At 42.4% G+C, this 11256-nt stretch overlaps 1 protein-coding gene across 4 annotated transcripts in view; it reads left to right on the top strand.

Annotated features, from left to right (window-relative positions):
• Nucleotides 1-7787: 7787 nt before the first annotated feature.
• RCBTB2 (RCC1 and BTB domain containing protein 2) overlaps nucleotides 7788-11256 on the top strand; it is a 46339-nt gene continuing 42870 nt past the window's right edge. For 3 of the 4 annotated variants that reach the window (XM_023517238.1, XM_023517237.1, XM_012809506.2), the window contains exon 1: nucleotides 7788-8298. The gene's annotated coding sequence lies outside the window, so the exon portion shown is untranslated. The remainder of the gene's footprint in view (nucleotides 8299-11256) is intronic. The other variant, XM_003796683.3, reaches the window with a different exon arrangement.

Below are 11256 nucleotides of genomic sequence, written 5' to 3'. Positions count from 1 at the left end.
TCCATGTGATAAGGTAGCAACAAGGTGTCATTTCCAAAGCAGAGAGCAATCCCTTATCAGACACTGAAACTGTTTGTGTCTTGATCTTGGCTTTCCCAGCCTTCAGAACTGTGAGCAACACATTTCTGTTGTTTATAAATGTCCTATCTAAGGCATTTTTTAATAGCAGCCCAAAGATATCATGTCCCCCAATTATAAACAATATTGTGAGGGGCATTCTTCTACATCTTTTCATACTAGTAAATTCCTAAAAGGGAAATTACTAGATCAAAGAGAACATTTGATACATAAAGTCAAACTGTCTTCGAGAAGGCCTCCATCAGAGGCCTTTCAAATGGATTGTAAAATTGTTTAAATAAAATCATTGGGATTTTTACTGTCACTGCATTAGATTTGTAGATTAATTTTAGAAAAATTGACATCCTTATATATGAGTCTTCCTAACTAAAAACGGGATATGCCTCTTCATTTTGTGTTCCTCTGTCTCTCAGTAAATTTGTAGTTTTTTTTCATATTGAGTTTTGTACATTGATTTTTACATAATGGACCACATCACTAAACTCTATTCTTATTTCAAAAAGTTTTTTAGTTTATTTTCTTGGATTTTTAAGGTATATGTAGCTTATAGCAAAAGTGAGAACAACTAAGGTGGTGTTTGACCAGGAAAACCCTCATCCTGCTCTTGACCGATTGCTCTCTGAGGTCCCCGGAAGACCCTCTGAGTTCTCTTATCCCTCCATGTACAAGAAAACAAAGCAAGGCAAATTGCTGTCGTTACCAGCTGAGGTTTTGGTCTGGATTGTATTGAGCCAATCCGGCTGTACTATGGATGCCTACATGACTTAGAACCAAAGCAGGCCATAAAACTTTCTCTCCTTATTTTTACCCTAGAATCCCATCCTCAATCCTGACTCTTGCCCCTACAATACAGGGAACCACCAATCCAGCTGGACCACTGACCAGGAAAAGCAAGTGTGTGCAAGAGTGAAAGAGCACTTGCTCCAAAGCCTGGAACAATTGAACTAGACTTCCCTTACCTTTCTGGCACAAGCCACCAACAAGTGTTAAAAAATGTCAGCTGCCTTCCAGGAACAAGCCCTGATATGTTTTCCTCAAGCCTTATAGAAAGAAATCAGAAAAACCACTCCCAGTGCTTCCCACAGGACAGAGGGCTACCACAGCACAATGACAGCTCCATCTTCTGGGGCAGACATTCTTACAATGCTTTGACCTTGACCAGTCCAAAATTGAAAGGGAGCTGTGTGCATTCTCCAGCCAACAAATCTAATTATACAATTCATAAATAATGATAAAATTTCTGCATCCTTTTCAGCATTTATATGCCTTATTTTATGTTCTTATCTAATTGCATTAGCTAGTACTTCCAGAATAGCATTACAACATTAATTAGGAATAAGTAGGCACCATTACTTAATTCCTGTATTTATTAGATATGCTGCTAAGATTTAAATACTAAGCATGAAACTCGCTATCAGTGTATGTAGCCACTTATTAAAGATTTCTTTGATCAAAAATGACTATTGAATTTTATTCAACATTTTCTCATCAACCAAAACATTCTTATTCCTTTGACCTATCATTATGGAGAAATATATTCATCAGTTATTTGACACTGAGCCATAGTCATGTCACTGAAATAAACCCAATCTTGGTCATGGTACAATATACTTCCAAATTTATTGTAAGGTTCTATGTGTTAACATTTTATTTAGGATTTTTTCCTACTTAGTATATAAAAATGTGCCATCTTCATCAGTTTTTGGTATAAGTTGGCTTTATAAAATCTTGAAATATTAAGAGAGCAGTTACTCTTACCCTTCATTTTAAAGGCAATTATTTTAAGGCCTGGAAAATATTAAATGACTTACCAAGTTCACATTCTTCTCTATTTTTTATATTCAGTCTTGCTAATTTCAACGGCTAAAATTTTCTCTGATCCATTTTCTTCTCTCTCTTTAATCTCAACCTGGAATGCCTAAATCAAAATGAGTAACACATGCATTACCTTACATACTTGCATTTTTATTTTGCAATGAGGACACTTTAAAATCTACTCTCTTGGCAATTTCAAGTATACAATACCTTGTTATTAACTATAGTCACCAAATCGTACAACATATATCTTGAACTTGTTTCTTCTACCTAATTGAAATTTTGAATTCTTTGGCCAATATCTTCATAGTCCTCTCCAGCCCCAGCCCTTGGTAACGGCCATTCTGTATGAGATCAACTGTTTCGGATTCTATTTGTATGAGTTTTCAACTATTTTAGATTACACATATAAGTGAGATCATGAGGTATTTGTTTTTTTGTGCCTGGCATATTTTACTTAAGATAATGACATCCAGGTTCATTCATGTTGTCACAAATCACAGTATTTCCTTCTTTTGTAAGGTCGATTGATTACTGACAGACCTGCAAAGAACATATAATGGGCAAAGGACAGTTTGTTCAATAAATGGCATTGGGAAACTGGATATCCACATTCAGAAGAATAAAATTATCTCACACCAAATACAAAAACCAACTCAAAATTGACCAAAGACTTAAAACATGAGACCTGAAACCATAAAACTACTGAAGAAAACATGGGGAAAATTTTCCATAACGTAGGTTTGGACAATAATTTTTTGGATATGACCCCCCAAAACACAGGCAACAAAAGCAAAAATAGACAAATGTGATTACATCAAACTCAAAAGTTTCTGCACAGCAAAGAACATAATCAACAGAGACAACCTAGTTAATTGGAACAAATATTTATAAACCATACATATAAGGGGTTAATATCCGAAATGTGTAAGGAATTCAGACAACTCAATAGCAAGGAAACTGTCCAGGTAAAAAAAATGGGCAAAGGAAGAGGTGAATCTACTCTCTCTTCCCACTGCAATATCCCATTGCAGTGATTAGAAAAAAATGAGTAAAGAATGCAAATAGATCGTTCTTAAATAAGAGATACAAATGGCCAAAGGGTATATGAAAAAATGCTCAATTTTCACTAATTATCAAGGAAATTCAAATTAAAACCACAGCAAGATATCACCTCACATCTGTTATAATGGCAATTATCAAAAAAAAAAAAAAAAAGGTTACAAGTACTGGGGAAAATGCAGAGAAAAGGAAACATTTGTATCCTGCTGGTGGGAATTAAATTAGTACAGCCATTATGGAAAGCCATTTGGAAGTTCCTCAAAAAAATTAAACATAGAACTGTCATAGGACCCTGCAATCTTACTCCCAGGGATGTATATCCAAAGGAAATGAAATTAGTGTGGCAGAGAGATGCACTGCCATGTTCACTGCAGCACTATTCACAACAGCCAAGATACAGAATCAATCAATGGATAAATGGTTACTTTAATCTGCCATTGCCTTATGCCCTCCATATAACCTTTGTTCTAGCCTTGCTAAGCAACTTATAATTCTCAAACACATCACACCACCTCTTCTTTTTCTACCTGGAATACTTCCCTTCTCTAGCAACCTATCTCTAACACCTTTGTTCTCTTATCTACCTCACGTACATACTGAAAGCTGAATGCTAAAGTTCTCTTTTGGGGGGAAGCCTTCTTTGACTACCTTCTGGTATTCTGTCATTCTTTCATTATTGCCACTAACACTATGCTGGGATGCACAATGCCATGTAGCACATACCAGTAAAGGGGCAGCCAGTGTGACTGACAATTGTGTAAAACACAGAGCTGGGCAGTCTTGTTTTTGTACCTTCCATATCCACAGCAACCTGGCCCGCACATTCTCCCACACAACTAGAAGTAGTGGGGACCCCATAGGAGTCCCCTGTGCTCAGCAAGAGCAGCAGAGGAAGGGGATGCTGCGTGGTATCTGCAGAATCTTACGAGGAGTACCCCATTCTCCCATCCCCCCTGAGATTTAAGGAGGGCTAACATGCCCACAAGATTGCCTTTGATGCTGAGGTAGAAAGATCTTTTCTTCATTCTGCAGAAATACAGGTTATAGTACCGTGACATTATATAAAATAAAACTTGAAAAGAAGTTATAAATGATTAAGTCGAGACAAAAAAAATTAGAAGCATAAAAGAAAATGTGTATTTGGTAGAGGCGCTATCACTTCTCTTCTGACCTGGGAATGTATTTAGTGGGCTTTCAGCACATATGAAACTCCACCCCTCAGTCAGACTTTCTGCTCCAAACCAGTCTTTTTCAACCTTCAGCTCCTGGTCAGTTAGCTTTCTTAGAGTATGATCAGGTAATTTAATTGCAATATATAAAATATATTCTTTTAACCCTAGGAAAAAAAACTAAGACATGTAATACAATTCACCAATTCCATAAAGCCTCAACAAACTTAAGTGCTTGGAAACTAAGGGGCTTCCCAAAGTCATTCACTTAATCAATGGTGCATAGGGCCCCAAGTGCAGGCTTCCTACTCATTTATTCCTTCAATCTGTAACAAGGGTGCCAATGTGGACATTCACTGGTGCTTATGTTTGCTGCTGGAGACTCAACAAGAAAGAAAGAGCATTTTCCTCTTTCCTAGAGGTTATCGAGACTTTCTGAGTTCCCCAGAAAAAGACAAAAGACAACTTCCATCCCCTTTTCTTCATGTCCCAGGATAACCTCTCATTTTTGGTCCCACTCCCTTTTCTTTCTTGTGATTGGGGTCTTGGTGCCTGGCTATATGAAAAGAGAAAAGCAGGAAACCATGTCTTGGAATAAAACTGTCAAGGGAATGAGGAGATAGAGAACTCCAAGAACTCTGGGTTGAGTTAATGAAGCTGCCAGTGAGGGGGACAAACTGAGAGAGGGGGCCACCTGAAGGCCATGGGAACTGGGTGAATGCTTCAAAATGGCAGCAGGGAACAACTTTAGTTGATAGTTTGAATACGGTAACTGATAAGTAACCACTGATTTAGCAATTTGGAGGTCACCGATGACTTTGTCAATAGGCGTTTCAGTGGGAGGGGAGGGGCCAAAGCCTGATTAAAGCAGATTCAAGAACAAATATGTGGAGGTGATGAGGCTACAATACATATAAACGACTCTTTTTAAGAGTTTTGGAAGAGAGCAACAAATAGGGTGGTAGCTGCTGGGGGATGTGTTGTCAGTGAAATGTTAAAAGATAGAGAAGGGTTGCATAATGTGAATATATGCTTATGCTTTGTTATCCAGCATGGAGATGAAAATTAATAATATAGGATTGAGAGGTGACAACTGCTGGAGTGAAAATCTTGAGAATGTAAGTGAAGGGGTCTCTGAAAATCAAAGAGCAGCCTCTGCCTATCATTCAGAGGGAACTCAGTAAGCAGAGAGCAACCCTGAGGGAAGTAGTTTAAATTGACCAAAGTATAAGGCCAGAGATGATCAACATAGTAATGAACTTATTCAAAGGCAGACAGAATAACAGAGCAGAGGGGTGCCTGGGAAAGCACATGTAGTGAGAATAAGATGGAGTCAGGCAGGCTAAGGTGGACATGACATAGCTGGTCTGATTGGTCAAGTCCTGCCTGACCTTCACCTCTGATAGGGACCCACCCAAATAGAACTGTCCAGCTCAGGAAAGAACATCCTGCCCAGGAAGGAAGGAGTGCGCTGATCCCTTCCCACCCCCAACTCTTATACTCCCACCCTGCCTTAACCCATGTGCTGACTTTTCTTTTTTGAACTCGGCCTGCTCACACCCAAGTGAATAAAGTCCACGTTGCCCAGGCAGGACCTGGACTCTGCTTCCTTTCATTCATGTCTCAGGATAACCTCTCATTTTTCAGTCCTTAAACTCTCAATCCCCATCTTCCATTAGACACAGCTGGTCTGCTTGGTTTAAGTCCTGCCCGACTTTCACTGTCTCCCATTCTTACTGGTTTGTAACTTTAGCTCCCATCCTGAAGATAACTATCTCGAGTCATTTAGGTGGATTGAGCCTTGTCTTAACTTTTGTAGAGCTTTTTAAAATTTTTTTATTTTTTATTTTTTTATTATTTTTCTTTTTTTTAAGAGACAGAGTCTCACTTTGAACTTTTTTATGTCTATCAATAAACTCTGAATACTTACTTTAATGTGGTGTGTACTCTTTATTTCATCCTGGTTGTTCCGTCCACTCAGAAAGGGTGTATTAGCTGAAAACCTCTGGCCAGGGTACTCCCTAGCGTGGCTTTAAGTGTCTCCCTGGAAGGAACGAGGATTGCCTGTGAGGGTGGCAAACAGGTTTTTTTCTTGTTTCTGGCTCTTTTTTCACCAGTCCTAGTCTGTTTGTGTGGTTCAGTGTGTATTAGTGGTGTGTCTTTCAATTCTTTGTCTGATCACCCAAGAACCAGCTGTTTAAAGCTCCAGTGCACTTTCATAGGGAAAACAGAATATAATACAAGTAAAAGAGATGACCACTTGTAGCAAGAAGGAACAGGCATGCACAGGTCCAGATGTAGGCAAACTTGGTAGATTGGTGATGGGAACTGTCAGCCCTGAAATACTGATCTATATGCTCTAAGAGTCCAATTTTGTAGTGAATGAATGCAGCAATAGAGTGAACTTAACATACTAAATTATCCAAAACTTTTGAAGGGAGCTTGGATGTGACCTAGACATCTTCCCTTGTTATTTTTAATTTTGACCTTCTTGGGGAAAAAATATCGGTCCCAAATAAAATTATTCAATGGAACACATTCTATGTAGATAAAAAAAATTTCACCTTCTGAGCAAATATCACACTTTTCAAAACCCTAATAATCTATAAAATGTTTCTACGGTTAGATAATTGTCAGAATTCAGCAGAGGCATAGCATAAGGAATGCATGAACTTCAGCTGTCCCTAATGTGGAAAAGATGACATGTACAAGGCAGGTGGCTTTTGCCATGGTTGCTGATGGAAGAAACTTAATTTCTTAAAGCCTGGGTTGCCTTATGTAAAATAAGGATAACCCTAATCTTAAAGGATTGTTGTAATCCAAAAAAGACAATATATTTAAAACACCTGGGAAACAATAGGTGCTCAAAATATGCCAGCTATCTCTATTAAAGTGTGCTTTTTTTTTGAGAGCAAACATGTAACTCATAAATTTTATCTTATAAATGTTCCCAATGGGGGAACTAAGGACAGGAGCACGAGGTCTCTCCGTACTACATCTGCAACTTCCTGTGAATCTATAATTATTTCAAAGTAAAAGGTTAAAAAAAATGTTCTTCCAATTAGAGTTCTGTAAGACAAATACCTATAATTCTATGTAGCAAGCCTCCTCCTGAGGCTCAGTGAACTATGCCCTGGTAATTGACATAACTGTCTGCCAAATGCAGCAGCTGCAATAAAGGTAGCAGACATTCTGGAAGGTGGAACGACAAAAGCCGGACACAAGACTGACATGGTCACTCTAGGTTGGAATCTCAGTTATTCTACCAGCCGTACTACTTTTGGCAAGGCATTATATGTTGAACCAGTATCCTCATCTAAAAGCAGGTATAAAAACAACCAGCTTACTTGATAGGAGACGCTAATAACAGAACTGTTGAGTATTTCACCCAAACCCACTCAGGTCAGTGTAAGTATAGTACAGCGGAAGAAACTACTGCACACTGTAAAGCTGTGGTGCATTTCACTAAAATCTACTAAGCCCAATAGAAATGCAGTATTAACATTAGAAATTGCTGCAAATTAGTAAGGGGAGAGTGCGGCGGTTCCAGAGACCTTGGTCCCAAGGTAACTCAGGTCACCTCCCACCCCCAGCGCACAGCCCTCTTTATCTAAACATTTACACTACAGACGGGCACAGGACTTGAGCCCCACAGCAGTGCAGCTAAAGCAGGGGGGAAACAGTGTGCAGTGACCTGAGCTCCCAGATGGACAGGCCACCACTAGAAGAAAAGCCGGGACAGGCTACGGAAGAGGTTGCCCACAGCATCATCCGCGCCTCACCCCTCTAGGTTAGGCAGCTACAAATTCACAGCGGTTGGGGGACCAGAAGCCCGGAGACGGTGAGCGTGTCCCACAAGGGAATTCCCAGGCGGAGGTGGACCCCGCGGTGACAGTCGCAGGGGTCTGCTCTGAGGGGAGGGAGAGTCGGCGAGAAAGGGGCGGGGGCGGCAGTGGGCAGCTGAGGAAGGAGAGGAGGGGCGAGGCGCTGTCGCCAATCCCCTCCTCTCGCCTGCCCTCTCCTTCCTTCCCCTCCGGGCCGGGCACCGGAGCGCATCCCGCCGGGGCCCCGGCGCTTCAGGGGGAGGCGCCAACTCGGCGCGGCGCCGGGGCTCGGACTGAGCAGTAACTGCGACCCAGGAGGCGGAGCGGACGCGGCTCCGGCCGGCGCTGAGGTAAGAGGTCGGAGGGGTGGTGTGGGAGGCCGAGGAAGGGCGGGGACGTGAAGCTGCAGCCGTCAGGTACCCCCGCGGCGGGCTGCTCGCCCCGCCCCCGCCGCCTGAGCTCTAGGCCGCCGTGACCGCTGTTGGGCCCCAGGGCCCCCAGCTGCGCCCGTGCCACCGGCCTGGGCGTCGCCGCGCATGCGCAAGCCTGCGGGCGGGGGCCGGGCCCTCTGTTCTGGGGCTACACCCAGCCCAGGCCCGGGCTGAGGCTGCGCTGCGCATGCTTGGGTCGGTTCGCGGGGTCTCGTCCTGCTGGGAGGCTTCTTTTTTCCCAGCTTCTGGGTCCAGGGCTGAAGGAGAGAGCGCTCCGGTCCCACCCTCTGCTGCGGTTTTCATTTCTGTGATCTCTCTCTTTGCCTCCGGTCCAGTAAATCTAGTTCCCCTGCTCCGGCTCCCAGAACCAGTTCATTGACTCAGGGACCGTATATGCTTGCGACATTGGTCCTGGTGTCGAGGGCTAGATAGCACGGAAAGTTTGACTTGGCTGGCGAAGCTGTTTTAGAACTGCAGTGGAGGCGACGGGAGAAATCGCCCTGCATCTTAAGCCGGAAGATACCGTTTAGGCCCGGAAATAGAGGGTTTCAGACATTGAAAACTTTCCAAGTGCGCGGCCTTGGTTGAAAAAGAATTTGAGTTGGAAGGAGAGTTCAGAATGAACTTTATGCTTTTGTTCTTTGCAAAATTACGTAAAATGTTGCAACAGTTTGAGTCCAGGATTCTTAACACAACTCATGCGGTGGAGTTCCTGTACCGCGCTTGGCAACTTAATCTTCGTCTGAGCTGAATAAAAGTGTTTGTGTTCACAAAACAGTGCTTTGAGACGTTGCTCTTCCTCCACCCAACCCCCCAGACTGGAAAATAACAGTCTCTGTTAATGTTTATTGAGCCGCCAGGCTGTCCACCTTTCTAGTGCTGAGTTCTGCGTGACTTTACACCTTACTGGACAGTGGTTCTCAGTTAAGTCGGTTTTTTGGTCTCCAGGGGGCTACTACGGAGAGTATCTGACTGTCTTTACCGCGTCCCTTGCAATCTGAAGAGCTGGTGCAGGTGCCTGGGAGCTGGAATAGAAGAGCTACTTAGCCTGGGAGAAACTGAGTACTCTAGGTGAAATGTAATCTGTTTCCTGCAGCACTAAGGTAGTGCATACGTATCAGTAGCAAGTGAAGGCAACAGACCGTGTCATTGTTGCTTATCCTACTCCCACCACGCAGGCTTTGTTACTGTTGTCGCTCACCAAGTGGACCACGTGCTCAATGCTCATTTTCCCTTTCCATCCCAATCTGCCCAGCACAGGGACAAAAACAATTACAATCTTTTCAGAGAGGTGACTACCCCATCTAACATGGCCACTGGTCTGGCTCTCCATCCTCATCCTGCTTGTTTGCTATGTAGCACTTAATCACTATCTGGTATTACGTATTTGTGTGGGCATTACATATGTATCTGCTCCATAATCAGAACTCAGGAGGTACTTAACTGTATAAATGAAATTCGACTCTAACTCGCTCCAGAGATATTTTGTATTGAACTCAACGTGAATTTGTTCACTCATTCAACAATTTATTTTGTAACAAGTCCTGTCCTTGATGCTTGGGTTGTATCAATGAGCAAAAAAGACAAAGATTCCTTCCCTCTGGGGCTTACATTCTAGTGAAGAATGATTAAAAACATACCTGATTATTATGTTAGAAAATTATAAATACTATACTATGAAAAAATGAAAAAGGGGATTGGTAGTGCAAGTGTAGAGTGCAATTTCAAACAGCGTGGTTACAGTTGAGTCTGAGGATGATGTTCAAGATGGAGAACTGGGTTTTAGAATTAAATATCTTCTGGGAGAAAATATTCTTTATCATGCTCTAATATGTCTCTCATGAGGGTCCACAGCATGACTGTAGTGATAAATGTCACCATCAGGTCCCGAAACCCCATCCCCCCACCCGCACCGGCTATCTTCCTTGAAATTTAGAAACAGACTGTACAGACCCCAGCAGGGGTGGGGCATCTTCATTCATATTTATTTTCACTCCCCACGGCTTACATCACGCTGGCCTGAGCTCCACTTCCCTCATCCCCCCTCCCCATGAAACTGACCCATGGTGCCTAAAAGGTTGGGGACTGCTAATTTATAGTACATAGGTGAAAAACATTTTTTTTTCCAAATAGCATTCAAATTATTCAGGGTTTTACTGTTTAACTCACATCAGATGAAGAGATTGGACTATAACTTGAAAAAGACTAGCCAAATGGCTACGGTATACTGTGCTGGGAAAAATTATATTGTCTCCCCATTTACTGCACTTTGCAATTGCTTCTTAATGTCCCTCTGACTGTGGATGACCTGTGAAGATCTTTTGTAGGAGTGTTCATTGCTTTTCTTTATTTGAAACTGTGTAGAAGAGGAACTTTAAATCACCAGGTATGATGTCATGCTCTCATGGACTAAATTATCTTTCTTAGAGATTTCTGAATGCACTGGACAAACCCAACCAAATTTCTTTTTTTTATTTTTTGGAGACAGAGTCTCACATTGTCACCCTTGGTAAAGTGCTGTGGAATCATAACTCACAGCAACCTCTTAGGCTAAGGTGATTCTCTTGCCTCTCAGCCTCCCAAGTAGCTGGCACTACAGGCTCCTACCACAATGCCTGGGTATTTTTTTAGAGATGGGGTCTCACTCTAGCTCAGGCTGGTCTCTAACCTATGAGCTCAGGCAATTCTCCCCCACCACACACCTCCACCCCCGCCCCCTGCTCCCCGCTTTGGCCTCCCAGAGTGCCAAATTTCATTCTGTGGTTAAAGGAGGGTTACAGGAAGTGGCCAGTGGAGAGGATGATTTTAGAAATAAAGTGTGTTTCCCCTCGGGTCCTTTACTTGACAAACAGTCTTATGTTCAAACATTAAAAAAAA

This window comes from Otolemur garnettii, unplaced genomic scaffold (genome assembly GCF_000181295.1).
Source record: "Otolemur garnettii isolate 467f Iridium unplaced genomic scaffold, OtoGar3 scaffold00106, whole genome shotgun sequence".
Lineage (NCBI taxonomy): Eukaryota > Metazoa > Chordata > Mammalia > Primates > Galagidae > Otolemur > Otolemur garnettii.
The sequence above is the reverse complement of the archived record's forward strand: the minus strand, read 5'-3'. Positions and strand labels throughout refer to the sequence as shown.